This window comes from Nomascus leucogenys, chromosome 13, assembly GCF_006542625.1.
Source record: "Nomascus leucogenys isolate Asia chromosome 13, Asia_NLE_v1, whole genome shotgun sequence".
Taxonomy (NCBI): domain Eukaryota; kingdom Metazoa; phylum Chordata; class Mammalia; order Primates; family Hylobatidae; genus Nomascus; species Nomascus leucogenys.
In genome coordinates, this window is record NC_044393.1 from 49543208 (window position 1) to 49570419 (window position 27212).

At 36.4% G+C, this 27212-nt stretch overlaps 1 protein-coding gene and 1 non-coding gene across 13 annotated transcripts in view; both read left to right on the forward strand.

Moving 5' to 3' along the window:
- Nucleotides 1–27212, forward strand: part of MAGI2 (membrane associated guanylate kinase, WW and PDZ domain containing 2) — a 1476658-nt gene that overhangs the window by 96672 nt on the left and 1352774 nt on the right. The gene's annotated exons all lie outside the window — the stretch shown is intronic.
- LOC115838093 lies at nucleotides 6513–6616 on the forward strand. The gene has a single exon (XR_004033142.1). It is a non-coding gene; the product is annotated as a U6 spliceosomal RNA (small nuclear RNA).

Below are 27212 nucleotides of genomic sequence, written 5' to 3' on the forward strand. Positions count from 1 at the left end.
GATAGCCTCTTTTATGTACAAATAATATACTACATAGAAAGTGAATGAAAAATAATGGTGCAAATAGTTTTACTTACATAATAGAGGTGTCTTTTTTGAGCTAAATACTTTAAGACTTCCTGAATACTTGTCAAAAGTAATGATGTGGAGCAGAGTTGCTGTTCTCTCCTGTTGTCTTAAATGGGTTGGCTTCCTCTGCATTGCACATTTTTTTCTAAAAGAGAAGAGAGCACAGTGATTAATGCACATATATTTTATGTTGTTAAAGCTTCAAAAATGATAAAACCCTATTTTCACAACAGATTAGAAATATTTTGCTTCTGGAAAAATGGTGATGAACTACATAAATAGAAAAATCAAAAGTGGCTGTAAATGATGAATGCTTCACTTTACCTGAGAAGTTGTTTTTCTCTGATGGCCAGAAAAAAAAAAAGCAGAAAACTCATCTTTTTGATTTGTAGAAACTTAGATAAAAATAGTTTCTAGACTTTCTTTCACATTAATATTCAACACACAAGTTACTGAGCACTTACATGCAAGGCAACTAGTTACTGGGGACACTGAAATTGATAAGGCAGATCTGACCATCAAGGTCATTATAATGACTAGTTATATTTTTTGTCCTACCATGTTGCTGACTTGCAAATCCAAACTATAATTATGCATCAAAAAGTTTAATAAATAGAATGAAGACAATGTCAGAGCTTATATACACATTAAATGGTCTCCCCTTACTACCATACTCTGATTACATTAAATAGTATCAGAGGTATGGTTAATTTTCACTCAAAAATATCATTATAATTTTCTTTATTTGTGTAATTAAACTAGAAGATCTGCAGCACATTAAAACAGAGCTGAAATAAGATTGCTTAAATGACAGCATTTTGCTTTGGGGCAAATAAAACATTTCTGGAAAATTCATTATCTCTTAAGTAGGCATTGTTCACAGATTGTAAAAATGCTTATTTATTTCAATAATAAGATTGGATCTTATATGCTTATTTATTTTATCAAATGCAATATCTTAATATTCTTGACTTACATTTTTAGAGTAAAGGATTTACCAACTAGTTTGCTTCATAATCAGATTTTATGGTGCAAGTTTCCTCTGATAATTTCTAAGGATAATTTGTTGTCATCAGAAGATAATGTATACATGATACTAACTGGTATTGAATCTGTAAATAATAGAACACTAATAATTTTACTGAAGATTTTTCTGTGATATAATCCTGGGATAGTTTAAGGTTTATGGCCATACACACAAAGCTATACATGAAATATTTCCAAATAATAACTGTACTTAAGTTTTATCCATGCTTTTATTATTCATGTTTCTTGGACTTTTCAGCTGAAGTCTACCAAACAGACAGAGTATATCTGTAAGGAATCTTCTCAGTATGATATATGTTAAAATTAACGGGAGAACAGCTCTTCCACATGGGAAGTCTGGTACATTGGAAGTGCAGGAACGGAGCTCAAGGAAGAGCTATAAGATGAAAGTGACAAGAGAAGAAGACCAGAGCTCTGTGAGATAATTCGTGTGTAACATAGGCCTAGTTAAAAATCTAAGCAAAACTGATCACTCAATGTCAATGAAGCTGTGCAGACAAAAAAAACTGCTTAAGATAGGGATGATCCACAGTGTGGCAGAGGCAAAGAAGAAAAGATAACACAGAAAGAATCATGGGATTGTGGAAGAACAGAGAGGCTTGAGTAATTAAGGCAGGATTGAGGGGAAATGAAGTCATTTAGTATTGATCATGTATTCACATAATTTGATAAAATTATAAAGAAATATAGATTTGACATATCTTTTTGGTTATGATTTTAGTGTGCTATTTTTCTACAAGACGTTGACATGACAGAAAGACATTCAGTTATTCATTATTTCAACCAACAGATATTTATGGAACAGGCTCCTTGTAAAATAAAACATTGTTCAAGCCATGTTAGGGCAAAATTAAAAAGGTAAAGATGAATACTCTCGAATTAACATAAAAAAGGTGGGGATTGTTGGAGTCAAGAATTGATGAGATCATGGCCACGCATAAAGAAATGACAACATTTCCAGGGAATCTGAAAAACAGTGACTCAGGGTGTTCAAGACAGCTGGAGTCTCTATGCTCACATAAGATCTACTATAATAGTGTATTAGAGCTGTTATCACAGATGTGAATTCAATGAGCAATAATCAATTGTATAGGACACGTCCCTACAAACCATTGTGTAATTGTGTGAACAACAGCTCTAAGAATGCAAAAGGAGAGATCATTTCTGCCTAAGAAAACCAGATAAGGTGTGAGGAAAGGTTGAACATGGGATCCTGGCCATAGGAATGGAAAGTATTCCAGCAGTAATAAACTGGAGGAAGTGCAATAACTCAGGAGTATAGAGGGTTCAGCAAACCATAAGATAAATATACTACCAGAAGCACAGACTTTGTTGAGAGAATTAGTGGATCAGAGAACTGAAGAAAGACTCAGTACAGAGGGCAGTACAGTTGCAGAGAGCCTTAGCGCCTAGAAACGGATTGATGCAGTAACAGTCTGATGAGCAAGATAAAATAGTGCCTAGAAAAGGATTGATGCTGTAACAGTCTGATGAGCAAGATAAATCAGAATCAAAAGCTGTTTAGGGAAATTTATCCCATCACATGTTGAAAACAAGAAGGGAAAAACTCATGGTAAAGTACTTTCATCATAAATTTTATACCCTGAAAACAAAACCTCAAAACTGGATTGATTTTTATGAGTGGTGAAATGTTCATAGGAAATTATGTGAGTATTTGCAAAGATAGTTGGGAAGAAATGAAACTATGTGTGTTAATAAGTGATTTCTTAATTAAGTAGGAAGTGAGCTGAAGGAAGGACTCATAAGAAAATGAAAACAATAATGATGGTTTCTTTTTACTAATTAGGCCAAAATGGCAACCTTACAAAAAAACCTAAGTGTTGGGTATTACTTTTCCCTCAAAAATTATGGATTCTTTTGTTCATCCCATCTAACTTAAAGGTCTATTCTTCCTTTAATCTGATTAGTAAAATGTAATTTTAAGAAGAGAAAAATGTAGAAATGGTTTACCTATGAGCATTCTTAACAATGGAAGTTATTGCCAGATCATTTGGTAATCTTTTTACATTTAATACGCCTCTTCACATTTGGCAGTTTTCTGTGCAACAGTGGAAATAATGGATAAGGGGTGATTTTCTTGGCTAGGAAATAGGGAATGCAAAATGAATGAAAATCTTGAACTCAGGCATACACTTAAGATGCTGGTTATGACTACATATTTCAAAAAGCTGTTACTATCACACAGAGTCCTCAGAACCAAGAAGTGATTTAGCCTCAAAGTTTATTTTTAACAAAGTTTATTTTAAATTGCCAATTTTTCTTCTTCATAATTCTTAGATTTTTTTAGAACACATCCAAGAAACAAGTATTACGAGAATTTCTCAATTCTGAAACTTAGCAAATTTAGTTAATAGCATTTTTTTGCACTCAAGAGAACATCAAAATCCAAACTTAAGACTTGGTGTCTTCCTGGGTTCTTAGATTCTAGTGTTCATGCATGCATTAGTATGCTCGGACTGTTGTAGCAAAGTATCACAATTGAGTGGCTTAAACAACAGAAATTTATTTTCTCACCGTTCTAGAGAATAGAATTTCAAGATCAAACTGTCAGCAGGGTTGGTTCCCTCTGAGTCCTGTGAGAAAGAATCTATGCCATGCCTCTTCTGCTGGTTTGCTGTCAATCTGTGGTGCTCCTTGGTTTTATGGGAGCATCAACTTGATCTCTTCCATCATCTTCACATGGTGCTCTCCTGATGTATGTGTCTGTGCCCACATTTCTCCTTTTCATAAGGACATGATGAGTTATATTGGATTGGGGCATACCCTACTCAGTATGATTTCATCTTAACTAATTATGTCTGCAGTGATCCTGTTTCCCAACAGGGTGACATTCTGAAGTACTAGGAGTTGGGACTTCAACATATGCATTTAGGAGAACACAATTCAACCCATAACAGTATGTATAAATAGATGGATATGGACATTCTTGGAGTCAACCTGCAGATCATCTACTCATTTGAGATCATTTGTCTCTCATAGTTACCCAGAGAAATTAAAGACAGGGCAGTCTTCATCAGAAGAGGGATTGTTTTCCACAAGTACCCAAGCACTACTATTGGGGATCACTTCTTAACTGACTCCCCTAATATCAACTCTTACCCTAACCCCAATTCTCTAATGTATGCTTTACCTGAGTCACCCAGGTAAATGCCACATTTATATTACCCTATTCCCTAGTAACTTTCAGTGGCTTCTTGTTACCTGCAAGGTAAAATGCAAGTTCCTAAGAATGCCATTTAGTCTTCCATCCACCAAAGCATCCCTGCCATTTAATACTGTCAACTGTCGCATGTACAAATCCGAAGTTACATCTGAATTCAGGTACTCACTGTCTTCTGAACACACCAGAAACTTTCTTATTTTTGCACCTTTGTTTATATCTATTTTTATTGGCATAAGAAATCCTATTTCTTTTATGTGGCCTATAAACCTGACTGAAATGCCACCTCCTCCATGACACCATCACTATTCACAAGTTATTCCTGCCTCTCATCCCTATAGCATTCATTCCTATAGCAATTGCCCATTTCTACAGCAATCTTATAAGTTATTTTGTACTCATTTCTCTTTGCATTGCTAGATTTCTAAAACATGTTTATGTTTTACCTTCCTAGCTAGCCTGTAAACATCTTGGGAGTAACTAATTCTGTTATTCATAGTGTAATACTGGTCCTCAGATGTTATTGATGTAATTAGTATTGATTCATTGTACTTTTTTTTTTAACCAGTTTAGTGTTTTGTAGCTGTGTTTTTATGTCGTTTAAGTTGTTGAGGATCCATAGTTAGTTGTTACATCTCTAGTTCACAGAGTTTGACATTGTCTCATATATAGTTGGGGGTCAAGGGATTTGGATTCATCTCTTTGAACTAGTTTATCCAGTCCTCACTTACTTACCTTACCTATAAAATTAGGAAGTAACAGTAATTTAGTTCTTTTTTTTTTTTCTCTCATAGTTTTTTTTTTTTTTTTATTATACTTTAGGTTTTAGGGTACATGTGCACAATGTGCAGGTTTGTTACATATGTATCCATGTGCCATGTTGATTTCCTGCATCCATTAACTCGTCATTTAGCATTAGGTATATGTCCTAATGCTGTCCCTCCCCCCTCCCCCAACCCCACAACAGTCCCCGGAGTGTGATGTTCCCCTTCCTGTGTCCATGAGTTCTCATTGTTCAAGTCCCACCTATGAGTGAGAACATGCGGTGTTTGGTTTTTTGTCCTTGCAATAGTTTACTGAGAATGATGTTTTCCAGTTTCATCCATGTCCCTACAAAGGACATGAACTCATCCTATTTTATGGCTGCATAGTATTCCATGGTGTATATGTGCCACATTTTCTTAATCCAGTCTATCGTTGTTGGACATTTGGGTTGGTTCCAAGTGTTTGCTATTGTGAATAGTGCCGCAATAAACATACGTGTGCATGTGTCTTTATAGCAGCATGATTTATAGTCCTTTGGGTGTATACCCAGTAATGGGATGGCTGGGTCAAATGGTATTTCTAGTTCTAGATCCCTGAGGAATCGCCACACTGACTTCCACAATGGTTGAACTAGTTTACAGTCCCACCAACAGTGTAAAAGTGTTCCTATTTCTCCACATCCTCTCCAGCACCTGTTGTTTCCTGATTTTTTAATGATGGCCATTCTAACTGGTGTGAGATGGTATCTCACTGTGGTTTTGATTTGCATTTCTCTGATGGCCAGTGATGATGAGCATTTCTTCATGTGTTTTTTGGCTGTCTAAGGTTACTCTCAGATCTAAAATTCCACAGTTTAAAAGTCTATACATTATATCTTTTAAAATGCAATCTCTATGTAAAGTTAATCGGGCATGACAAGTTTGTATACAGATACATGGATGGCTGTAATTGATTAAGTGTTGTTGCTTTTTTGTTAGTGCTGACTGCCAGTTTAGTGACCCTCAATTATTTGTTTGGTTTTATAATCCATACTCTAGCTACATTGTAAATAGCTTTAAAGTGATCTATTGAAAATGAAAACTAAAAAGTAATTTGAAGGCAATTCCTGTAATGTTACATAAGAAACTACTACTAGCAGTGATTAGCTACAGGGGGCAGAATCAGGGAAATTAGGGGTAGTGGAATTTTCAATTTAATATTTTTAACAGAATATATATTACTTTCAAAATTAAAAAATAATAATTAGCCAATTTGGAGCCAATGCCTTTTTTTTTTTAAAGAAAATACATCAGGCTGGTGAAAATTAATAATAAAAATAAATATAAATATCTTCTTCCTCCTTCATATGGAGTCTTAGATGCAAAGTGTCAAATCTAAAAGTGTCTGTGAAATACATAGATAGCTTTATTCATGTCCTTTCATATTAGGATATGCAAAGTGGTTCCTCATGGTGCTCACTTCAGTAGCACATACACTAAAATTATAATAATACCCAGATTAGTATGGCCCTTGTGAAAGGATGAAACACAAATTTGTAAAGCATTCCATATTACCATATTTTACCCCCCCAAATTACAGAGTGACACAAGGAAACATTTGGAGGTGCTGAATATGTTTATTACTTAGACTGTGGTGATGTTATTATGAGTATTTGCATATATTCAAGTTCATAAAATTGTGAACGATAAATATATGCAACTTTTTGTATTTGAATTATGCCTCAGTAAAGCTGTAAATGTAAAAATGTCCTTCCTAGGGCCGGGCGTGATGGCCTGTAATCCCAGCACTTTGGGAGGCCGGGACGGGTGGATCACCTGAGGTCAGGAGTTCGAGACCAGCCTGGCTAACATGGTGAAACCCCCTTTCTACTAAAAACAATACAAAAAAATAGCCAGGCATGTTGGCACGTGCCTGTAATCCCAGCTACTTGGGAGGCTGAGGCAGGAGAATCACTTGAACGCAGGAGGCAGAGGTTGTAGTAAGCCGAGACTGCGCCATTGCACTCCACCTTGGGCAACAAAAGCGAAACTCTGTCTCAAAAATAAATAAATAAATAAATAAAATAAAGTGCTTCCTCGTGATAATTAGTGAAGAGACTAGTGTTTTGAACATGAAGAAAAAGTAAAATAAATAAGTAACCTAAGAGAAGCAAAATAATATGTGGTACTTGCTATCTGAATTGACTAAATTACAAGTACATAAGCACTGTATGTGATTCTAAATTTTCTGGAATATCAGATTAAGAAGAGTTTCTTGGCTATATCCTTTTAATTGCATAGTAAAAAAGCATCTAAATAATTTTACAGAGAAAAACTATCTTGAAATTGACTTAAAGATAAAACCCACTTTGTTAGTTCTTCTGTAAGGGATATTGGGACACAGAACAGACCATGTCTTCAACTACAGTTTTGAAAAAGATGCACTTCGTTCAATGGACATTTCTTTTACTGAGGATCTAACAATACTGAGAGCATAATACTCTATTTTAACACAGGGGACTGACTTCTTCTTGCAGAGAACAAATAACAAGGCCTAGGCCCTTCGCTTTCTGATGATCCAATTTTGTCAAGGTTTAACGGGAAGAACTGAAATTTCTGGCTCATTACTGTTTCCATCAAATTGCCTTACAACGCTCTTAAATGTATCATTTTAAAGTGAGTTTAGTATGTGAGACCAAGAGAGGGAGGAACCTAGTAGGTAGGTATGCCCTCTTGTGGAGTTCTCATTGAGAATCAGCCTCCGTTACAGTACAAGTAAACCAGAAAGGTAATGCACAAGTTCAAGAAAAGTTAGTTCACTGACGAGACAGTGAAAACAAGTGGATCTGGAGCTGAGGAACAGAACTCTAGTCCCAGGGCCAAGATAGCATGAAGGTGGGTATAAGAAGTTACCCAGTTCTCCTTTCTGCAGCAAAATAATGTAGGGTACCCAGCAGCTTACCAAAATACTGGGGAAGAAGTTAAGACAGACATTGGAAGTGCACATCAGTTCAACCTGTTGGAAATTCAACTGAGGATTTCAACCTGTTAGAACTTCAACTTGTGGGATTTTCAAGTGATTGAAAGACCAAGACCAGGTTTCATCACAGTTTGTTATAGGATCCCCATCCTGGTCTTCATGAACTAGGTTCTACTGGCCACTGCAGATAACTGCACACTGCTTCCTTAAACAGGAGGGTTGATATTTATGAACTATCACCTTTCTAAGGTAAAGGCATTTCAAATGACAGGAAAATATGACTTCTTTTTATTTTTGTTGGTAAAGCCCTCTTTGCACCAGATTCTGAGTGCAGAGATTAACCAAATTGTTCTTCACTTGTATTCTTCTATCATCTTGTCCAACAGATACTCAATCCAAGAACTATCACCTCTTGCTTAAGGGTGCTTTTTTTTTTAAAATAAACACAACTCATTATTTCTACGAATGTCAATGTGGAGAATGAAGGAAACCGACATTTATTAAACTTCACTTATGAATCAGATATGCTGCCAACCAGTAATTTTACTAATTTGTTCATGATCTTATGCTTAGAACTTGAATCAAATCCAGGTCCATTTAATGCCAAAACATTTATTTCCACTGAGTATTACTGCCCGATACAAAAATTAAAGTAATTTTCTCTGACCCTATATGTATTTCAGGTATTTCTTGACCCAATACTTACGACATAAGTGCTATGTGCTCAAATTTACCCTCTATGTAACTCCAGACTTAAGGATCTTTCCAATAGAGTCTTGTGTATTCAGATGCAGACAAATGGTCAAGTTCACTGGCTATAGTTTATATAAAAATTATATAATTTTTATAGTAGGTGTTTGCTTCACACAGTAGGTTCTAACTTCCAAGGATGACCCTGTGCCAGAGTTCCCATATTCAACAAAATGGCTAAGAGCTTTTCCAGGATCCAGGACTGGTGCTGGTTCCTTTCCTGAAACCTCAGGTAAATGGCCATCCTAGGGATGCAAGTTTGTATCAGAGTTTAACATAAAAGACTAGATTTATTGAGTTATGAAGCCCAAAGCCACTTCTGGACATTCATATACACACGTTCACACATACACACACCATTCTGCCTTCCCCAGCCATATGCATACTTACCTAGGAAATTTGTGCACAAAAGCTTGTCTAGGAAAAAACAACTCTTTCATAGACAAACAATTTTTAAAAACTGGCAGACAATTAATACCAAAATCCTATTTGAAAAAAATGTGAAAGAAAGCAACAAATTTGTCAATAGATGAGCATTTATAAGAAAAACGTTGCTACAGTCCAGATATGAAAGCTGTCACCTAAAGTTTTACTATGCATTGAAAATTGTAATAAAGCTTTTACTACTATGAAGGAAGACCATGAATCATAAGTGCAAGAACTCAAGACAGTGGGAGGAAATAGAATTTCAATTGGCAGAATTCAGTGAAGTGGAAGAAACAAACTAAAACCACAAACAAAACAAACTAAAATCACAGAAATATAAAAGAATTACACAGAGGAGACTCATGAGAATAGACACTGAAGAAAACACAGCAAAGAGATAGAAGATATAAATGAGGTAAGACAAGAAATCAAAATTAAAATGGGTTATATATAGAATTAGGGAAGAATGATAGGTACATAAACCAGACAAGGCAGAAGCTATATATTCATAATTAGAGTCCATGAAAGACAAAACCAAAACTAATAGAACAGAACAAATATTTGAAAATATAATTTGAGGGGAAAGAATGTTAAAAACAGAAAAGAATAACCATATCTATTGAAAGCATATATTATGTAGCAGTAAAAACTCAGTCAATGCTGAGACATATCTTTCTGCTACGTACTCTGGATATATGTACTTAAGACATATTCTAGTAAATTGATACGAAACACATCTTTTAAATGGCCAACCAAAAAGATCGTATTATTTACAGGAGGAAAAAAACTCAGGCTGGCCTTTGATTTCTCCTTGTTTGTATTCAGCCCTAGATGTTAGTGGAACAACACCTCTGAAATACTCAAGGAAACAAAGTTTAAGCCGGGGATTTCATGTCCAGCCAAGATATTTGTTAAGTATAAAGCCACAAACAATATAGAATGTGCCACAACTCAAGAAATACTGCTCACGTAGGAGAGACTGAACTTCAGCCAATCAAGGATGACAGGGAAAACTTTAGCAAATGGCTGGTGATAAGCACTTAATATACTTAGTAGAACTAAGACTAAAGGAAATGTGTGGATTAGATGAAAAAGTCCAAAATAAATTATATATGCCCTGACAATTAAAAATATACAAATAACAAAAAAATTGGGAGAGTAATGCAGGAAGAATTTTAGTGATTTCTCAAAAAAAAAGCAAACAAATATGTAACTACCATATGTAGAAACCTGTAGGTACAATATTGACTGCATCATCTGTAACAGTGTGGAGTCAAAGTATATTACCTAAAACAGATAAATTAAGTAATAGAATTATAACATAGTATGGTTGTATCACTTAACAGTACAAAACAGTAAATAAACATTATTTTAAAAAATCGTACACAATTACTAAATAGCTAAAAATAGCAATGTTTGACAATTTGGCATGGCAACACTGAACTTTAAAATTGTACATCTAAAACTTGCATAGCCCTTTAAATAGAATAATGAGGCGAATATATATTTTTCTCCCAAGAAGATACTCTTAAAATAACTTATGGCAAAACATAACCATAAAATAAATATCATACTCCTCCTTGTACTTATTTTCTAGAAAATTTATTATGTCGAATGAAAGTATGGCCAAGTTGAAAATTATAAGCCTAAAGAAAATAATAGTACAATAATATCTACTGACTTTTGGCAGATAATATTACTTGAGTGGCTGTAGAATCAGTTTCTTTTCCTTGGCTCTGAATGCTGGATCAAGAATCAAGGAAGCATTGTCCCTTAGCAGGAAGTGGGAGTACCCCCCGTAGGTTGACAGAGAAGTCTTCTCTCTCAAGGTGTGGCTGTGAGGCTCTCCCATCACTGACATTGGTATTTAGGGGAACTTCTGGCTCTTTCATCTCAAGGGAGCAAAAATATGTTACAACATTTAACATGGGATACAACATATTTGGGGGTCCTAGACACCTTTGAGAATCTGACGAAAGCAGTAGGATCTTTCTCCAGAAAAAAATGTACATGTCACATATTGCCTATAATCCTATGGGACTCACAGAACCCCCAGAAGCTCATCCAAAGAGACTCTCAAAATGTACGGACTCCAGGTTAAAGACCCTGGTTTTAAAAGTTCTTTGGACTTTGGTCAGAATTTTCAGTGTTGAGCTTGCTGGTCGGAAATATAGGTGTTACTGCATGCTCTTATGGAAGGAAGGCTGCTAAAATAACATTCCCAATCCACCTAAGGTGTCTTTCTTATTTATTCTGGTATGAGTGACAGTCCTCAAAGTCTGGTCGCCAGACCACCTGACTTAGAAATACCTGGATTCCTGTTAAAAATGGAGGTGGATTTGTTTGTTTCTAAACCACACACTAATCTAGAAAAGGCAGATGCATCTGCAACAGCAAAGCTTCCCCTGCTTCTCCAAACTCTATGTAGAACAGCAACAAATAAACAACCCCACCCTTAGTCTCACTGCCTTCTAAAATGAAACATTCCAGAGCTGCTGCAATAGGTTGCCAAGGGGAATAATTAATCATTATAAATCCAAAAGTGCAAAAGTATTTTTGTTGTGTTTTATTTTGTTTTCTATTTTAAAGCGACTAACATTTTGAGAGCATTTACCACATGCCAAACCTGCAGGTAGACACTGTCACAAAGGATGTTTTATGTTCATTGCTGCTCAATCATCACTTGTCCTAAAAATAGGAAGATATTCCCGGGTCACTAGCTTTACTCATTTGCATGCAGCTCAGCGTGGTGGCAATGCTGAAGCAAGCATACACGGATGTCTGACTAGTAGGCACACACCACATCACAATTAAGGGTTCAATTACCCATGTGGCAGCTAGGCAGGATGGAGCCCTGTGTTCTGTCTTTTAGTCAGAGATTAGAACATGTCTTAAGAATGAGCATTGCCCTACATGGTTATCTCTATGGGCATTGTAGTTCAATTTGGGAAACACAAAGCACTTTTTTTTCTGGCAGATTTTCACTATTGTATTTTTTTAAGAGGTGATCAAATAGGTACCCAAGATAAAGGAATGTCAGGGTTTATGGATCAAAATCCTCACTTTTCATTGTACCAAAAAAGACTGATGGAATTTTGATCGCAAACTTGAACCAACTGCTCAGATTACTTCATTCAAATCTGAGTACATCTCTTTCTGCACTGCTGACTTATGCTGTAGATCTTCCTCTTTGCAATTTTCTTTATCTTCATATAAAGTGAAACTCTGGACATGTATAGGAATGTGCACACAATATTTAATTTAGTAGTCTGTGCCTGGCAGGGTCAATGCAGCAGAGTCTCACGTGCTCCAATTTGTTATTGCACTTCTATAGAATTCACAATGAATTGCACAGTGGAATGTACAATATAAAATGTTCTCGATTTCACACACCTTTTAGAGTAAAAAGATCACTTGGAAACTTTGTAAATTCAAATAAACTGAACTAGATAGACTTTTTGGTGTTTCTCTACTAAGGGTCTTAAATACTGAGGAAAATAGACATTTCTTCTGTTTTCAATTTCAGATGTCACCATTTTAAAATAAATGTTATTATGTATATCTCAGGTTATAACATGATGTTATGGGATCCATATAGATAGTAATATGATTACTGCAGTCGAGCAAATTAATATATCTATCATCGGGGTGGAGCCAAGATGGCCGAATAGGAACAGCTCCGGTCTCCAGCTCCCAGCCCCAGCGACACAGAAGACGGGTGATTTCTGCATTTCTGCTTGAGGTACCGGTTTCATCTCACTAGGGAGTGCCTAGCAGTGGGTGCAGGACAGTCGGTGAAGCGCACTGTGCGCGAGCCGAAGCAGGGCGAGGCATTGCCTCACTCGGGAAGCGCAAGGGGTCAGGGAGTTCCCTTTCCTAGTCAAAGAAAGGGGAAGCAGACAGCACCTGGAATATCGGGTCAGTCCCATCCTAATACTGCGCTTTTCCAACGGGCCTGGAAAACGGCACACTAGGAGATTGTGTCCCGCACCTGGCTCGAAGGGTCCTATGCCCACGGAGTCTCGCTAATTGCTAGCACAGCAGTCTGAGATCAAGCTGCAAGGCGGCAGCGAGGCTGGGGGAGGGGCGCCCGCCATTGCCCAGGCTTGCTTAGGTAAACAAAGCAGCCAGGAAGCTCGAACTGGGTGGAGCCCACCACAGCTCAAGGAGGCCTGCCTGCCTCTGTAGGCTCCACCTCTGGGGGCAGGGCACAGACAAACAAAAACTCTGCAAGAACTTCCACAGACTTAAATGTCCCTGTCTGACTGACAGCTTTGAAGAGAGTAGTGGTTCTCCCAGCACGCAGCTGGAGATCTGAGAACGGTCAGACTGCCTCCTAAAGTGGGTCCCTCACCCCTGAGCAGCCTAACTGGGAGGCACCCCCCCAGTAGGGACAGACTGACACCTCATTCAACCCGGTACTTCTCTGAGACAAAACTTTCAGAGGAACTATCAGACAGCTGAATTTGTGGTCTCACGAAAATCTGCTGTTCTGCAGCCACCGCTGCTGACACCCAGCCAAACAGGGTCTGGAGTGCACCTCTAGTAAACTCCAACAGACCTGCAGCTGAGGGTCCTGTCTGGTAGAAGGAAAACTAACAAACAGAAAGGACATCCACACCAAAAACCCATCTGTACATCACCATCATCAAAGACAAAAAGTAGATAAAACCACAAAGATGGGGAAAAAACAGACCAAAAAAACTGGAAACCCTAAAAAACAGAGCACCTCTCCTCCTCCAAAGGAACGCAGTTCCTCACCAGCAATGGAACAAAGCTGGATGGAGGATGACTTTGATGAGTTGAGAGAAGAAGGCTTCAGACGATCAAACTACTCTGAGCTACGAGAGGAAATTCAAAACAACAGCAAAGAAGTTAAAAACTTTGAAAAAAAATTAGAAGAATGGATAACTAGAATAACCAATGGAGAGAAGGGCTTCAAGGAGCTGATGGAGCTGAAAGCCAAGTTTCGAGAACTACGCGAAGATTGCAGAAGCCTCAGTAGCAGATGCGATCAACTGGAAGAAAGGGTATCGCTGATGGAAGATGAAATGAATGAAATGAAGAGAGAAGGGAAGTTTAGAGGAAAAAGGATAAAAAGAAATGAACAAAGCCTCCAAGAAATTTGGGACTATGTGAAAAGACCAAACCTACGTCTGATTGGTGTACCTGAAAATGATGGGGAGAATGGAACCAAGTTGGAAAACACTCTGCAAGATATTATCCAGGAGAACTTCCCCAATCTAGCAAGGCAGGCCAGCATTCAGATTCAGGAAATACAGAGAACGCCACAAAGATACTCCTCGGGAAGGGCAACTCCAAGACACATTATTGTCAGATTCACCAAAGTTGAAATGAAAGAAAAAATGTTAAGGGCAGCCAGAGAGAAAGGTCGGGTTACCCACAAAGGGAAGCCCATCAGACTAACAGCTGATCTCTCAGCAGAAACTCTACAAGCCAGAAGAGAGTGGGGGCCGATATTCAACATTCTTAAAGAAAAGAATTTTCAACCCAGAATCTCCTATCCCGCCAAACTAAGCTTCATAAGTGAAGGAGAAATAAAACACTTTACAGACAAGCAAACGCTGAGTGATTTTGTCACCATCAGGCCTGCCCTAAAAGAGCTCCTGAAGGAAGCACTAAACATGGAAAGGAACAACCGGTACCAGCCACTGCAAAAACATGCCAAATTGTAAAGACCATCGAGACTAGGAAGAAACTATAGCAACTAACGAGCAAAATAACCAACTAACATCATAATGACAGGATCAGATTCACACATAACAGTATTAACGTTAAATGTAAATGGGCTAAATGCTCCAATCAAAAGACACAGACTGGCAAATTGGATAAGGAGTCAGGACCCATCAGTGTGCTGTATTCAGGAAACCCATCTCACGTGCAGAGACACACATAGACTCAAAATAAAGGGATGGAGGAAGATCTATCAAGCAACTGGAAAACAAAAAAAGGCAGGGGTTGCAATCCTAGTCTCTGATAAAATAGACTTTAAACCAACAAAGATCAAAAGAGACAAAGAAGGCCATTACATAATGGTAAAGGGATCAATTCAACAAGAAGAGCTAACTATCCTCAATATATATGCACCCAACACAGGAGCACCCAGATTCATAAAGCAAGTCCTGAGTGACCTACAAAGGGACTTAAACTCCCACACAATAATAATGGGAGATTTTAACACCCCACTGTCAGCATTAGACAGATCAATGAGACAGAAAGTTAACAAGGATATCCAGGAATTGAACTCAGCTATACATAAAGTGGACCTAATAGACATCTACAGAACTCTCCACCCCAAGTCAACAGAATATACATTTTTTTCAGCACCACACCACACCTATTCCAAAATTGACCACATAGTTGGAAGTAAAGCTCTCCTCAGCAAATGGAAAAGAACAGAAATTATAACAAACTGTCTCTCAGACCACAGTGCAATCAAACTAGAACTCAGGATTAAGAAACTCACTCAAAACCGCTCTACTACATGGAAACTGAACAACCTGCTCCTGAATGACTATTGGGTACATAACAAAATGAAGGCAGAAATAAAGATGTTCTTTGAAACCAATGAGAACAAAGACACAACATACCAGAATCTCTGGAACACGTTCAAAGCAGTGTGTAGAGGGAAATTTATAGCACTAAATGCCCACAAGAGAAAGCAGGAAAGATCCAAAATTGACTCCCTAACATCACAATTAAAAGAACTAGAAAAGCAAGAGCAAACACATTCAAAAGCTAGCAGAAGGCTAGAAATAACTAAAATCAGAGCAGAACTGAAGGAAATAGAGACACAAAAAACCCTTCAAAAAATTAATGAATCCAGGAGCTGGTTTTTTGAAAAGATCAACAAAATTGATGGACCGCTAGCAAGACTAATAAAGAAGAAAAGAGAGAAGAATCAAATAGATGCAATAAAAAACGAAAAAGGGGATATCACCACCGATCCCACAGAAATACAATCTACCATCAGAGAATACTACAAACACCTCTATGCAAATAAACTAGAAAATCTAGAAGAAATGGATAAATTCCTCGACAAATACACCCTCCCAAGACTAAACCAGGAAGAAGTTGAATCTCTGAATAGACCAATAACAGGTTCTGAAATTGTGGCAATAATCAATAGCTTACCAACCAAAAAGAGTCCAGGACCTGATGGATTCACAGCTGAATTCTACCAGAGGTACAAGGAGGAACTGGTACCATTCCTTCTGAAACTATTCCAATCGATAGAAAAAGAGGGAATCCTCCCTAACACATTTTATGAAGCCAGCATCGTCCTGATACCAAAACCTGGCAGAGACATAACCAAAAAAGAGAATTTTAGACCAATATCCTTGATGAACATTGATGCAAAAATCCTCAATAAAATACTGGCAAACCGAATCCAGCAGCACATCAAAAAGCTTATCCACCATGATCAAGTGGGCTTCATCCCTGGGATGCAAGGCTGGTTCAACATACGCAAATCAATAAATGTAATCCAGCATATAAACAGAACCAAAGACAAAAACCACATGATTATCTCAATAGATGCAGAAAAGGCCTTTGACAAAATTCAACAACCTTTCATGCTAAAAACTCTCAATAAATTAGGTATTGATGGGACGTATCTCAAAATAATAAGAGCTATCTATGACAAACCCACAGCCAATATCATACTGAAAGGGCAAAAACTGGAAGCTTTCCCTCTGAAAACTGGCACAAGACAGGGATGCCCTCTCTCACCGCTCCTATTCAACATAGTGCTGGAAGTTCTGGCCAGAGCAATCAGGCAGGAGAAGGAAATAAAAGGTATTCAATTAGGAAAAGAGGAAGTCAAATTGTCCCTGTTTGCAGATGACATGATTGTATATCTAGAAAACCCCATTGTCTCAGCCCAAAATCTCCTTAAGCTGATTAGCAACTTCAGCGAAGTCTCAGGATACAAAATTAATGTACAAAAATCACAAGCATTCTTGTACACCAATAACAGAGAGCCAAATCATGAGTGAACTCCCATTCACAATTGCTTCAAAGAGAATAAAATACCTAGGAATCCAACTTACAAGGGATGTGAAGGACCTCTTCAAGGAGAACTACAAACCACTGCTCAATGAAATAAAAGAGGATACAAACAAATGGAAGAACATTCCATGCTCATGGGTTGGAAGAATCAATATCGTGAAAATGGCCATACTGCCCAAAGTAATTTATAGATTCAATGCCATCCCCATCAAGCTACCAATGACTTTCTTCACAGAATTGGAAAAAACTACTTTAAAGTTCATATGGAACCAAAAAAGAGCCCGCATCGCCAAGTCAATCCTAAGCCAAAAGAACAAAGCTGGAGGCATCACGCTACCTGACTTTAAACTATACTACAAGGCTACAGTAACCAAAACAGCATGGTACTGGTACCACAACAGAGACATAGATCAATGGAACAGAACAGAGCCCTCAGAAATGATGCCGCATAGCTACAACTATCTGATCTTTGACAAACCTGACAAAAACAAGAAATGGGGAAAGGATTCCCTATTTAATAAATGGTGCTGGGAAAACTGGCTAGCCATATGTAGAAAACTGCACCTGGATCCCTTCCTTACACCTTATACAAAAATTAATTCAAGATGGATTAAAGACTTATATGTTAGACCTAAAACCATTAAAATCCTACAAGAAAACCTAGGCAATACCATTCAGGACATAGGCGTGGGCAAGGACTTCATGTCTAAAACACCAAAAGCAATGGCAGCAAAAGCCAAAATCGACAAATGGGATCTCATTAAACTAAAGAGCTTCTGCACAGCAAAAGAAACTATCATCAGAATGAACAGGCAACCTACAGAATGGGAGAAAATTTTTGCAACCTACTCATCTGACAAAGGGCTAATATCCAGAATCTACAATGAACTCAAACAAATTTACAAGAAAAAAACAAACAACCCCATCAAAAAGTGGGCAGAGGACATGAACAGACACTTCTCAAAAGAAGACATTTATGCAGCCAGAAAACACATGAAGAAATGCTCATCATCACTGGCCATCAGAGAAATGCAAATCAAAACCACAGTGAGATACCATCTCACACCAGTTAGAATGGCCATTATTAAAAAATCAGGAAACAACAGGTGCTGGAGAGGATGTGGAGAAATAGGTACACTTTTACACTGTTGGTGGGACTGTAAACTAGTTCAACCATTGTGGAAGTCAGTGTGGCGATTCCTCAGGGATCTCGAACTAGAAATACCATTTGACCCAGCCATCCCATTACTGGGTATATACCCAAAGGACTATAAATCATGCTGCTATAAAGACACATGCACATGTATGTTTGTTGCGGCACTATTCACAATAGCAAAGAGTTGGAACCAACCCAAATGTCCAACAACAATAGACTGGATTAAGAAAATGTGGCACATATACACCATGGAATACTATGCAGCCATAAAAAATGATGAGTTCGTGTCCTTTGTAGGGACATGGATGAAACTGGAAAACATCATTCTCAGTAAACTATCGCAAGGACAAAAAACCAAACACCGCGTGTTCTCTCTCATAGGTGGGACTTGAACAATGAGAACTCATGGACACAGGAAGGGGAACATCACACTCCGGGGACTGTTGTGGGGTGGGGGGAGGGGGGAGGGACAGCATTAGGAGATACACCTAATGCTAAATGACGAGTTAATGGGTGCAGGAAATCAACATGGCACATGGATACATATGTAACAAACCTGCACATTGTGCACATGTACCCTAAAACCCTAAAGTATAATAAAAAAAAAAAAAGAAAACAACAACAACAAAAATATATATATATATATCTATCATCTCACAGAGTTAGTTTTTTTTTTCTGTGACAGAAGCAGCTAAAATATACTTAATTAACAGAAGTCCCTGGTACAATACAATTTTATTAACTCTAGTCCTCATGTTGTGTGTTAGATCTCTAGATTTGTTCATTTTACATATCTGCTACTTTGTATCATTTGACCTACATCTTTTGTCTTCTCCTTATCCCCCTAACAACTGTTATTCTCGATCTCTGTACTTTTATTCAGCCTTTAAAAAGGAGATCCTGCCATTTGCCAAAACATGGACGGACCTGGAGGACGTCATACTAAGTAAAATGAGCCAGACATGGAAAGAAAAATAGTATATAATCTCACTTGTAGGTGGAAGCTTAAAAAAAGTCAAATATTCATATTTAATTATTAAAAGCCACTGTTAGCATTCAAATCCAAATATATCATTAACTCAGTCATCTTCACACACATTATTTGAATTTCCTCCATCCTGATTTTATCAATACAGACATTATAAATGAAATACTGTACTATGTAAGCTCCTTCTTTTTTCTTATACATAATTTGTTTTTATTTTCATATTGGTCATTATTTAAATTGTATAAATTATAAGAATATTTAATTCCATATTGTTAGATCATCCTAGTTTTTATTTTTATAAGTAACTCTACCATAAACAGTTTATAGTACTACACAACGTACTGATGTTTAAGAGCTTGGGCGTTGAAGTTGGGCAGAATAAGCCTCAAATCCTGTCAGAGCCTCTTAATAGTAGTGTGACTTTAGACATGCTATTTAACCTCTCTGAACCTCAGTTCGTATGTGTCCTAAATGGATACAGAATGGTAGCTTCCTGGTAAATCTATCCTGAGAATTAAATAAGATAACCTATGAAAGCCAATATATTGTAAATCCTCAATACTTGTTAGCTATTGTTATATTGTCCTTCTGAATTATCAATTTGAGTTGATTTCCCAAGAATGAGAATATTGGTTAAATGATTTGGAGACTCATTAATTTAGTCATAATATAATTGAATGTCTACTCTATGTTAGATGCTGAAAGAGAGTGGTGAACAGTCAGGTGAGGCCCCCAAATAAGAGGTGTTTGCAGTTTGGAAGAGAAGATAGACATTACAAGTCATTATATTTAAATATAGTGTTGCAGAAGAGAAAGTAAAAGTGTTAAAAAATATAGACTAAGAAGATATATATTGCCTAATTAACTTCCAAACTATTGAACATTTAAAATAATATGTGAGAGTAATGCACTACTTACCGAAATTCTCAATAGCTTTTAGCTCAAATTTTTTCATTTCTACCTTAATATCTGCAAAATAATTTTGTCAAAAAGATTTACCCACCTTTTGTCCACTAAGGATGTTGCCGTGTACTTCAGAAAATAAAATTATCTTACTACATATTATGGATTCTCCTTTATTTCCTATATATTTACCATTTTTCTATACATTTTCCTATGTATTTACCATTTTTCTGATATTAAGTGTTGTGGTTATTGTACTGAAGTTTTGCAGTTTTACATTACTACATATATCTTGCCTTTCCATTATAATTTCTTCCATTGATCCAATATTTATACTGTACATTTTCCAAGGATCTTTCTATTCTTGACCTTGAGAGTTCTCTCGCTGTATCTAAAAATGCCACTCATATCACAGCAGGCATTTTTTCCCTTTTCTATACATAAACCATGGTCACTGATGTTCACTCAAGCGCTGTGCAAAGAAGTAAAATGCAGCTTGAAGACACAACCTAAACACTCTGCTCTGCTAAAAATAAACTATGTTAAAGTCATTATAGACCTTTTTATTTTTGTTAAGAAAAGGTGATTTATGTTGTCAATTTTGTAAAATCTTCAGAATATCTTCATGCTTTGGAGGGGGATCTCCCCCCACTGTAAAAGTGACTCTTACAATTTACATTTATATTTATGTTGTTCTTTTACAAAGATGATTCACCAAGTCATAGCTCAGCCATGTAAACCAAGAACCAAAGCACTTATGCTTGAGAAATTTCAACATGCATGTTACCATAGAGACTTTTTCTTAATATTTAAAAACCACTCCTTTAGACCACATTTGAATGTTCTTCAAGTAGGCCATGAAAAATGTTTATAATTATACATGTCATACGTATATAATTGAATTATGCTTTCAAGAATAATCTGATGAAGATAGAGTACTAGAATTTAATCAGTCTTGAGGACAGACTATGTCACCATTACACTTTATCAATTACAGATCTTTGGTAGAAGCATCACATAGTTTTCATTTTTATATTTCCTGTATTTAAATTCTCATCTAAGCTCTCCAAAATTGCAAGAGCAATATGGCTAGAGGTAAAGGTGGTAATACAACAACATTACTCTTTCTAAAAGTATACCATAATTCTTTAAAATAGGGACTGTACTCCCTGGGCATACATAGATATGGTTTAAGTAGAGGATCACCTGATAGTCTGACTCAGGGCAATATTTAAATTGTTTAACAGCCAAGGCCTCCAGTGGTACCAGATATTGCTTTGTTGTAACTGGATTATGCAGAGATCAAAGGCAGGGGCTTTTAATGAAATTATAAAAGACTTATAAAAAAGAGAAGATTATGAAAAAGTCCTAAATTAAATACAATTAAAATTCAAAATGATATTTCTCAACCTGAGAACTAAAATAACCATTTTTTATTACATTCTTAACCATGCTTACTGACATCATCAATATGTAAATATTATACCAGACACTTGGAAATCCATTATGTTATGTAATATTCACACTCCAGTGAGGCTGGTAGTATTAATTCTGAATTATGGATAAGGAAATGGAACACTAACGTTACATAAGAACTGGCAGAAATAGAATGTGAATCTGGTCTCCTAACTTCAAGTCTTTTCCTCAGTCCAATGTTACAGCTGCCCCTCAAAGGTGTTTACTAGATGTGTATAGAGATGACATGGATGGGTTGCTGGGTGAGTAATTAGATAGCAAACCTATTTCATTGTTCTTTCACAGTGTATTATCATCCTTAACTCTAAAATACGAAATGTTTTTGGAAAGAAAAAATGTTCTTTCATCAAGGGAAAGTTTCCAGAGGATATTAGAAGAGTATTTTTTAAAAGCTGATTACTTATAAAATTCCTAGAAGAATACAGTGACCTGCTACTATTAAAAAATACTTTTCTTCCACTTGAGTTGTTTGTGCTATTATTTTAAATTAATTTATATTTATGTATTTGAAGTCCATTGTCTTTTTTATTTTTGTATCAAGTGAAAATGTTTTGAAAATGACTCTGGTTAACAAATTAATTAAACATTCAATAAAATCACCTTTATGCCTACACCAGTAATTTAAATGAATCATGTTTAGAAAGTTTTTTTACAAAGAAAAGGTAGTAGGTTTCAGAGCTTGAATTGAATACCCAACAAAATTCTAAACCCTTATTTAGCAATTGCTTAATAAGAAATTATAAAATAATCAAGAATAAATCCAAATAGTGTAAAATGGATTGGTAGGCTTGTAGATAAGAGGAATTCTATAGATATGCTATTTATGAACTGAAGGTCATTTGATGTCATTATTGAAAAAATGAGGCCAGGTGCAGTGGCTCACACCTGTAATCCCAGCACTTTGGGAGACTGAGGCAGGCGGATCAAGAGGTTAGGAGTTCAAGACCAGCCTGGCCAACATGGTGAAACCCCATCTCTACTAAAAATACAAAAATTAGCTGGGCATGGTGGCACATGCCTGTAATCCCAGCTACTCATGAGGCTGAGGGAGGAGAATTGCTTGAACCGGGACCCGGGAGGGGGAGGTTGCAGTGAGCCAAGATTGTGCCATTGCATTCCAGCCTGGGCTACAGAAAAAGAAAAAAGAAAAAATGAGTACTGAAAACAGATCTGATGAAACCACTGTATTTAAAGTAAATTTATTAATAGATTGGTACAAGTTGAGAGGAAGTCGGCAGTAGCGGGACTGGATGAGAGCTATATTGACAAATCACATATCTGTTCATCAGCCTGCCCAAGTCTACATTGTTATTTTTTTCAAATAAAATATTTGGATGAGGATATAATCAACAAGGTTTTCATATTTGTGCACATCAAACACTGGGAAAGACAGTTAATCCCTATGTTTACTTCCTACAGTTAGAACTCTGCAGGGATGATGAATGAGTTTAACCAAAAATAATAGATTGGGAATGATGAATGTAAAATTCGAACTTAGGTTCACAAAGATAACTGATTAAATATAAGAGAAGGGATATAGGAATTATCAAGAGTGTATGTATAAATAAAATGCTTAGAATTATAGTTTATTGCAAGCACAGTACAAATTAGTATTGGGACTTATGTACCTGCATAGTGATTTACTGCTCTACGCAATATGACTTGTTTGAAAGAAAGGAACTAATATTTCCTATGTACTCCCTACCTATTAAATCCTACCCAGGATCTCGTAATTGTTCTTGACTTTACAATTAGTAGGATCAGGAGAAATCTGGAGTCTATTCAGAAAAGGGCAATAAGGATGGTAAATGGTCTGGAAATCAAGTGCCACCAAACTATTGAAGAATTAGGGAGTAGTTTGAAGAAGAAAGCAGAACACACTATCTGCCTACTAAGTTCTAAAGAGCTATCAGGGATAAAGGAAATAGTTTGGAGTATTGCAATTGCCTACACAATTTAATAATTCAAAACACTAAGGAGGGAAAGTGGTAGAGTGATCAATTGCATCTGAATTTCAGGAAGACCACGTTAACAGGAATTGAATCTTTACTTTCTTAAGCGACAAGCTTTTCATCCCCTGAACTGTCTTGTATGACAGTTCAGATGCTTTTGCACTAATCATCCCTTGTGGATCTGATCACTCAAGCAAACATTTCTGCGAAATTCAGTGGGAATGGTAATAGTACCTACCTCATGAAGTGAATGTTAAGATTAAAGAAGATACTATGTGTTAAAGGTTTAATGCAGCCCCTGTCACATATAAAGTGCTCAAAAATGCTACCTTTTTTTATTACCGGATGACCAATTTCCAAAGAGAAAAGGAGTTTTTATCATAAAGAAATGGAACTAGACAACTCTAAGTTGCCTTTTTGGGTGAAAAATGATACTTTTTTAAAAAAATTACTAGTTGACATTTTATATTACTACATGACCAATTTCCAAGGAGAATACTGAAGAAAACGTGCCTCTGTTATATAGAAATGGAACTAGACAACTCTAAATTGCCTTCCAAATGGCAAAATCAAAAGATCCATGAATCATTGTGAGGCCAATCATTACATTTCTACAGTTTTCTTAAGTATACTTGCATTACGGTCATGACTACTTTGAGGCAAACATTTTGGTCTTTCTGGTCTGTAAATAGACCCTTAATATGCAATCTATATGTAATAGTCAATGTGTGGGAAGTAATCTATATAAAATAAGTTAATACCCATAGTTCCCATGTAACTATATATTCCCAAATGTCTACATTGGTATTTTAGTTAAATGTGATATTTACAAATGCTTTTATTGACATTTCAATTCAAATTTCCAGATGTTACTAGTATCCGAGGTTGATAGTTTTCCTGAAATAATACATGGAATACATAAAAGTGCATAATATATATAATTACTCTTACAATTGGTGAAACTTTGCATATTATGGACTCATTAACAATAGATCGAGGCATATAAATAACTTTAGCTGGACCACAAAGCCTTTAAATATAGTAGTTCTGTATTTTCTCTGCAAAAGCCTGAAAATGGGAAAGGATAAGAACTTCTAATAAATAGAATTATCTTTTATTTTGAAATTCAAGTACACACTCACATCCTCTAGACCTACTGCCAAACCATTCCCAGTTTGTGTGAGTGACAGCTCTTAATAGACAGCAAAACAAATACTCTGTAGTACTAATAATTGAAAAATAATTAAAGAATGAATTGATGTCCCAATTGTATTCACCTCAGAGTAAATTGCATGAAGGAATGTCTAAATAACAACATCAAATAAAATAGGGTAGAAGTAGGCTTAAGGAATTTATTTGAAATATAAATTGTGATTCATTTAAATTCAGATTATGTTTTAATAATAGCAACTTGTATTGCACATTTATACTCTGCCAGATACTCCTAAAATTATTATGTTGTATATTTAATATGTTATTATATATTATGTATAATTTAATCCTCACAACAATCTTTGGCCATAAAATTTCCACCTAGTGTATGAGAAAACTGAGGCTTCAACCAGTAACTCACAATATGAGTGCTAAATAAAGAGTGTAATATAAAACCTTGACTCAAGACCCATACATGTAACTACTACTGACCACCATTTACAAAAAAGTTAAATAAATCAGCATCAACTAAGAAAGCAATCCTCAGTATAAAGGAGGAATAAGATGCAGATTATTTGGGCCTGGCGCAGTGGGTCACGCCTGTAATCCCAGCATTTTGGGAGGCCGAGGCAGGCGGATAACGAGGTCAGGAGATTGAGACCATCCTGGCTAACACGGTGAAATCTCATCTCTACTAAAAATACAGAAAAAATTAGCGGGGGCGTTGCGGGGTGCCTGTAGTCCCAGCTATTAGGGAGGCTGAGGCAGAAGAATGGCATGAACCTGGAAGGCGGAGCTTGCAGTGAGCCGGGATCGCACCACTGCACTCCAGCCTGGGGAGCAGAGCGAGACTCCTTTAAAAAAAAAAAAAAAAAAAAAAAAAGATGCAGGTTATTTGTTACTGATATGCTATAGTGAGGCAGGAGGTATTTGATCATTCTTCATAGCACATTTAGTTTGTTTCCTTTCTTCCTATTTGGATAATGGTCTAGGTTTTAATATAAAACTATACTTGGAGCATCTGCTAAAGCCCATCTATTAGGGTGGTGCTTCATTAGCTTTGAATATTTTTTTAGATCAATCCTAAATTTAGCAGCTGTAGGTCTTTGCATAAGTTTAGTCTTTTATAAAGAGAAGCATCTTTTTCTAGAATAACCGGGTTGGAATTCAGAACTATTAAGTGAAAGATGACCTTCTATCTTGGTTTTCAATTTGCTAGATTGCCGTTTACTGTGGTGTAAAACAGCTTTCAGAAGCTCAAAAACTGTTAATATTTGATATAGTGCTCCTCCATTTACCAATCTCCACAATAATGTGATATGAGCAAAAATAATGCTTTGTATTTATGTAGCACATGTCTCCATGGAACCCAGAGGATTTGGTTGACGGGATCTAAAAATGGCTTTGTCAGGGAGAACAGAAAACTAATCTCGTAATTATATTGCCAGTATTAAAACTGACACTGATTCTATATGTGGCTACTAATGTGAACATTATGCAGTCAAAGTAATATGGATGGCTTCTTCCAGCCATCTTTATAATCAATAGTAACCATACTACGAAGTCATACTATTTTGTATTATTTTACTTTGCCTTGACAATGTTTAAATATTATACACATATACTTTCTATTATTTAATAACTATTGTAAAAAGTCATGCTAAATTATAATTCTAAATGTTTTCTAAGGCAATAAAACAAATTATTACATGTTACAATGTTTATCTTTAAAAACGGTCATTTTTAATGTGAAAAAGCAGGCACTATAATGTTACTGTGTTGTGAATTGAGATGTTTTTAAGGCATGGTTGCCTTTTCTGGATGGAAAATATTGATCCGGATAGTGATGAAATGGTGATTCTCAAACCATAAGTTTCTTATCTCATCTCTACTTTTCCTCTGTGTCCTAGATAATGGGCTAAACCAGTGTGTGTGATTATGTAGTATGTTGGAAGGAGAATAGCCCTGGATTATATCAGTGATTCTGAAATCTTATCACCAGAATCATCTTTAGGACTTTTTAAACATACAGATTGCTGGGTTTCACCCTTAGAGTTTCTTTTTGTTGTTGTTGTTGTTGTTTTTTATTTTTTATTTTATTATTATACTTTAGGTTTTAGGGTACGTGTGTACAATGTGCAGGTTTGTTACATATGTATCCATGTGCCATGTTGGTTTGCTGCACCCATTAACTTGTCATTTAGCATTAGATATATCTCCTAATGCTGTCCCTCCCCGCTCCCCCACCCCACAACAGTCCCCAGAGTGTGATGTTCCCCTTCCTGTGTCCATGAGTTCTCATTGTTCAATTCCCACCTATGAGTGAGAACATGCGGTGTTTGGTTTTTTGTCCTTGTG